Genomic DNA, 6,384 nt, shown 5'->3' on the forward strand with positions numbered 1-6,384 from the left:
TATACCCCTACAGCCATGTTTGATATGCCTGGAAAATAATAAACATGGAGATGCATTTGGGAATTTGCTGCTTTTCATCCAAAAGTTTCACTTTTAAGGAGGAGATTCTTTACTCATCGATTGATTCAATCTGAATGTGTTACATCCACAATGTACTTACTGAACTGTTTGTTTTAGATATTTAACAATGACTGATGGATTGCAACTGATGGATTATAATGACTGATTAATTGAAAATTATTAAGCTCAATTGTAGATTTTTTTTCTATTTCTTCCTTTGATTCTGGTAGTTTTTGCTATATGTATATTGAAGCTCTCTTATTAGATATATTCACATTTAATATTAGTATATCTTCCTGGTTAGCTTTCCTTTCTATCATGATAGAATGCTCTACCTTATTTTGGGGCATAAGCCTTATCTTAAAGTATACTTTGTCTAGTACTTTTTCTTATTGTTATAGTGTGTATGTCATATTTTTCTATTTTTTTGTTTTCAACTTATCATATAGACAGTATGCAGTTCAGTCTTGGCTTTTTAACTTTTAACTTTAATTTTTTAAGCCAGTCTGAAGCTCTCTCCCTTTCATCGGAAATTGGTCCATTTATACTTAATGACATTATATACACACTTAAATCTGTATATCCCATCTTAGTATTGATATCTTTTGTCTCCATCTGTTCTTTCTCTCTTCCTCTTAGGAAAAGAGCTAGATTTATTTGTGTGTTTTTTTTTTAATTCTGATAAGATGAGATTGAACGTTTTACTCTACCATGTCACAAACATCCTCTCACTTAACACATTTCCTCCAGTTTTATGTCAAAAACATCACTGTGTCCATCCTGACGTCCACATCTGCCCATGAGATGCAGCTGAGAGAAGACACTGCACCATTAGTCATTCTCCTTCACACTGTTCTGCACGTGTGTCAACATCTTTTACCTACATGCATAAAACCAGGTGTTAATGCCACATATCATCACAGTGAGTGACTCATTGTATCCAATATAATATCAGCAAATACATCAGCAAATACCATGCTTAATCAAGTGCAGCTAGATGACTAGAGTCTAGTACTTCTGTTAAAGAAGAAAATGCAGTTAGTCTGACATAACTTAGAATTTCTGAGGCTCTCCTCTCTTCTTGTTTTGCACATCCCCCAAGGTTCAGTTCATCTTTCTCCCCTAAATTCAGTTTTTCCATAAATTAATCCCTGTGTATGCTACTCTTCTGGACAATTCTCTCTCATTTGTGTCCTGCTGATCATTTCCACAGCACCTACCTTCATGCAGACCATTTCACACTTGTGTCACCTCAGTCACATCTTGGCACGCGTCTCTTCTCCACTTTCCAGCCTTTGCCCCATGAACATACAGCATTGCCTAGAAGTAGAAAGAAACCCAAATTCTCAGGCACCAACCCAGATTTACCAGCCCAGTAACTCTGTTGGTGCATTCTTGCAATCACTGGTGATTTGGAATCACACTCAGGTATGAGGACCCCTGCTGTACACTAAAGATGACTTCAAACAATCCCTTCCATCAGTGCATTACCTTTAACACCAATTTCCTCTTTCCACTGAAGCTGCTGATTGAATAAGAGCCATACTACTATCTAGAAAATCCAGAATATTATCTCTATCTCAAGTAATGCTTAAAGTTTTGAAGTAAATCCAATTTTATCTTTAGATTTTTGTTACTACCAAATTGGAGGGGGTGGGGAACATTAGCCAAAATAGATGAATCAACATCCAAGAGTGCCCTGGCATCGAAATTGACAAGAGATGATCTACTCGAGTAGTCTATATACTCGAGCAGTCTGTATACTATGATGCATGGGCCAAATCTAGCCCCTTCCTGATTTCTGTGAATAAAATTTTACTGCAACACAGTCAAGCTTACTTTGATTAATTTATTTATTAATTGGTGATATTATTTAATGGGTGTGTTTGCATTACAGGAGCAGATTTGAGCAGTTGTAACCATATGGCCTGCAAAACCTAAAATATCTGGCCTTTTACAGAAAAAGTTTTGACCCCTGATTGACATTGTCACCAGGTATTCATTCAACATATGTTTATTACACACACGCTATGAAACAGGCACTGTTTCAGGCACTGCGGATATAGAAGAGAATCAAGGACACAGACCTCTACAATCAAGCGACATATATTAAAATGAGGGAGGGTGACTGAAAGTGAACAGCATACCAGTAAATAATTTATATGATAGTTTCAGAAAGTCATTTTTGCTGTGAAGAAAACGAAGTGGATGAAATGATAGAAAGTGACTGTCGGAGACAGCACCATTAGGTGCCTCTCCAAAGAGATGGCATGGAGCTAAACTCTCAATGACATGATAGCGTGATAAAAGAAAACAAGATGTGCAAAGTTCATGGGAAGGAAATGACCTTGATTTGTCTTAGAAGCATAAAGAAGACCACCCAGGCTGGAGCAAAGTAAGTCCAGGGAAGATATGGGGCCCTGGCAAAATGTTTGCAAGGCTCCTGATCAATGACAAATTGTATTCTTTCATTTCCACTGTGTCTCATAGAAGGAAGTGTATTGATTAGAGGCTGCTTACTATTCTTTTGTGTGCTAATGATTTATGTTGGTTGTGCTGCAAGCATAAATGATTTTTACATCAATGGTGAGAAAATTAGGAACTTCTGATTAAAAATTTTAAAAAAAGAGCAAGATTAATGTCCTGTTTAGATGCAAGGTTGAAATATTGCTCCTTACTCATCTCTACCTTGATCAGGCTGCTTAAGGTGGCATCATTAAGCCAGACCTTAAAATTTTCCACTTCCCTAAACTTAGTGACATGAACCAGTACAAAACAAAACCAAACAAAATAAAACTCAAAGACCATCAGTAACCAAGCAATGGAAAGAGCCAATGACTTGAACATGGACAAGAAATAAGCTTAAGAATGCATACACATCTCCTTCTATAATTTTTATGGAAGAATGCATTGAGTGTAGGTGCATAATGGGAGATGGTGTTTTGTTAAGAAGAAGAAAGTGTGTTAATGGAACACTAAAAATTCAAGTTAAGAATCAACAACTTTAGTAGTGCTTGTGTTGGTAGCACATATACTAAAATTAGAAGGATACAGAGAAGATTAGCATGATCTGTCAAGGACAAACATGCAAATACATGAAGTATTCCATATTTTTAAAAAATGGCCAAAGCAGTTGCATAGAGATTTCTCCAAAAATGATACACAAATGGCCAACACACATGTGAAAAGATGCTCAACATTAGTAATAACTAGGTAGTTGCAAATTAAAACTACAATGAACTGTCACCTCATGCCTCTTGGGTATTCTCCGTGGGAATGAAAAAAAAAAGGTGCAACCACATTTCATATAAATAGCATGGAATTTTCTCAAAAAAGTAAAATAAAACTAACAAATGATCCAGCAATTGCACTTCTATAATCCAAAAGAACTGAAAGCAGGATCTAGAAGAAATATTTATACAGCCATGTTCAGAGCAGCACTGTGGGCAATAGCCAAAGGGCTGAAGTAATCCAAGCATCATCAATGGATGCATGACTAGATGGTAGAATACTATTTAGCCCTAAAAAATGAAGGAAACTTTGATATGAGCGTTACATGTAGATAAACCTAGAAGACATTTTGCTAAGTGACATAAACCAGTCACAAAAAGATAAATATTGTATGATCCCACTTATATGAGGTATGAGTAGTCAAATTCAGAGACAAAAAGTAGAATGGCTGTTGTCAGGGGCTGATGAGAGAGAAGGGGAGTGACTGTCTAATAGGTATAAAGTATCGATTTTGCAGATCAAAAAGGTTTATGGGGACAGACGGTGGTGGTGGCTGCACAACAATGTGAATGTATTTCACCCGACTGAACTGCTAATTTATAAATAGTTAAGAAGACAAATATGTGTATTTTACCAAAATAAATGGTTTTAAAAATATCAATAACTTGCAGAAAAAAAAGAAAACGTGGTATCAACATATTAGAACAGAGCTGGGGATATTGTGGATCAGGAAAAAGAGTAGGTTGGCTTGTTAATATAGCACAAAAATGCCATGTGGATATAAAGGATTTTTCACTCCTCAGGTGGGGTAAAGAGGTGAAGAACATAGAAAATCGTGCTCTCTAAACTGCTCAGATTGAAAAAAACTAACTTAAAAATTATTTCCCTGCCTTCTAAGAAAGGGCTAATGTGAAATAATCACATACAGATTCTTGTTTTCTCCTTTTCATGCATATTGAGAACGAGAAGCTTGAAATTAGCAAAAGGTGACCACAGCCCTTTATGATTTGACTCTGTTTTATGGTTTAAAGTTAAGTTCATGTGTATACTTCTTTGAAACCGCATTATCAGTATCACTTCAAAGATGAACAAACTGAGGGCAAAGAGACTGAAGATGTGTAAGTGGTAGGAATTTCCAGTGAAGGTGAATAATCGCCTATTTCTGTCAGGGTCTAAAACTTGAGGACTTGGTACTGCATCACTACGTGTCTTTTCTTGTAACTCCTATTAGAACCCAATTTCTCCATGCGTCTGAATGGACTTTGGAAATGCAGAGAATAAAAGACACCAAATCACAGGAAGCTCTTTATAAACTCCCCTAAACTATCTCCTTTCTACATGGCCCACCCAGAGGGTTTATTCTTTACTGTTTTCCTCAGCGTTGGTTGTAGTCAAAGATTTCATAAATGGCTATGCTACAGGAGACAAAGCCCCACCTTGTGTTAGAAGATGTGGATTCACTACCTGGTTCTGCCAATGCCAAGGACATTAGCATGGGCAAGGTTCAATTGCTGCAATGAAGTTTCCTCATCTGTAAAATGATCTTATGTACCTCAAAATGTTGTTGCAGCAGTTAAGGGAAATAACATGTGTGCAAGCGCTTTAAACAATAAAATAGTATGGCAATGCAGGCTTTAATTTTCATCTAAGTCCTTTATAAATCCAGCAGGAAGGATCTTAACCAAAAGTTAGAGATCACAAAAAAACCCTTTCAAAAATCCTAAAAATAAGGTTGTTGCGGACGAAATGACACAAAGGACAAGACACACACAAAGGACAGACACAGACACAACTCCGGCCGGAGGAACAATTCTACGCAAGCCCCTCTTGCGGTTTATTTTATACCCCGGTAACTGGATACAAACTGAAATCTACAAGACGCATTCCTTTACCAATTAAGGGCAAGTAGCCAAACACATTTCAAGGACAGGGGGGGCAAAGGGAGGAAGCGACCACAACTTGTTTACTAAGAGGCCTGCCCACAACTCCAGCCTTCTCCCTACTTCTAAGGAGGGCATGTTCCCTCGTGTGCGAGCGGACCATTAAACTTGGATATTGTGTGCAGGCCTCCTGGCAGAGCATCCCGTTTGCAGGCGTGCTTTGCCCAGGCAGGGAGCCCCGTGTGCAGGCACATCCCCGCGTCCCTAACCACGCTTTCTTGTGGTCACTGTCGGGCTCCCACATAAGGTCTTTTAATGCATTATCTGTCACAATAAAACACTCAGAGATTAAAAATGAGAATATTCCTTTAATAATTTATTTTGAGAATAGTAAGGAAATAAGAGAGGTTTTCTGCCCCCAGAAGAATCAACGTTCTAGGTCTTAATTTCATATAAAGGAAATATATTTTCCTTATTTTTTGCATAAGAAATCATAATTTGGAATCATAGAATTTCACAGTTCAGTCGACAAGTATTTATCTGTAAAAAAATGAATAATGAAAACCCGGATTCTGAGAGATTCAGTATTGTTTCATGCTGGAAGATTAGGGGCCAAACTGGATTCTAATTACTTCTGTAGATGGTTTTGATCAAGTTCTCAAACGTTTAGGACTTCCTTTTCATATCTTTTAAAGTGCGGAACAATTCATTCCTGCTTTAATTTGGATTCTCCACTAACAGTGACTGAGACATGGACTCAGGTACAGTTACGACAGAAAGCAGGGTGAGGAAGATAGGACAATGAAACAGTAAGGAAGAGAAGGTAACAAAAGATGCATGCCTAAGCTAGTTTCTGTGGTAAACAACTAAAGTCCAATTCCTCTAGGGATTGTGCAAAAAAAAAAAAAAAAAAAAAAAAAACCTACATAGAAGGCATCTCAAAATGATCCCTCCATTGAAGGAAGGCTGAGGTATTTACCCAATGACTCCTTTCCCCCATTAGTAGAGGACTGTCCCAATCTGCATCTACATGCCTGCTAAGTGGCTCTAAGGCTTCAGAAGAAGTCTGAGAGGTAGGAGAACAGAGAGCCTCTGAAGGCAGTTGTGGGAGACTCTGACCAAGGGCACCAAAGACAAATGGGCCAATTGATGTGGTGTAGGCACAAAAAAAATGTCTTGTACCTTATTGGTTGCTATGAGGAACCAATATCTA

The 6,384-nt window shown here is 37.7% G+C and overlaps 1 non-coding gene across 1 annotated transcript; it reads left to right on the forward strand.

Annotated features, from left to right (window-relative positions):
- Window positions 1–3,070: 3,070 nt before the first annotated feature.
- LOC144223777 (U6 spliceosomal RNA) lies at window positions 3,071–3,175 on the forward strand. The gene has a single exon (XR_013332821.1). It is a non-coding gene; the product is annotated as a U6 spliceosomal RNA (small nuclear RNA).
- Window positions 3,176–6,384: the final 3,209 nt, after the last annotated feature.

The sequence above is a fragment of the Crocuta crocuta genome, unplaced genomic scaffold (genome assembly GCF_008692635.1).
Source record: "Crocuta crocuta isolate KB4526 unplaced genomic scaffold, BGI_CrCroc_1.0 scaffold70, whole genome shotgun sequence".
Classification (NCBI taxonomy): Eukaryota; Metazoa; Chordata; class Mammalia; order Carnivora; family Hyaenidae; genus Crocuta; species Crocuta crocuta.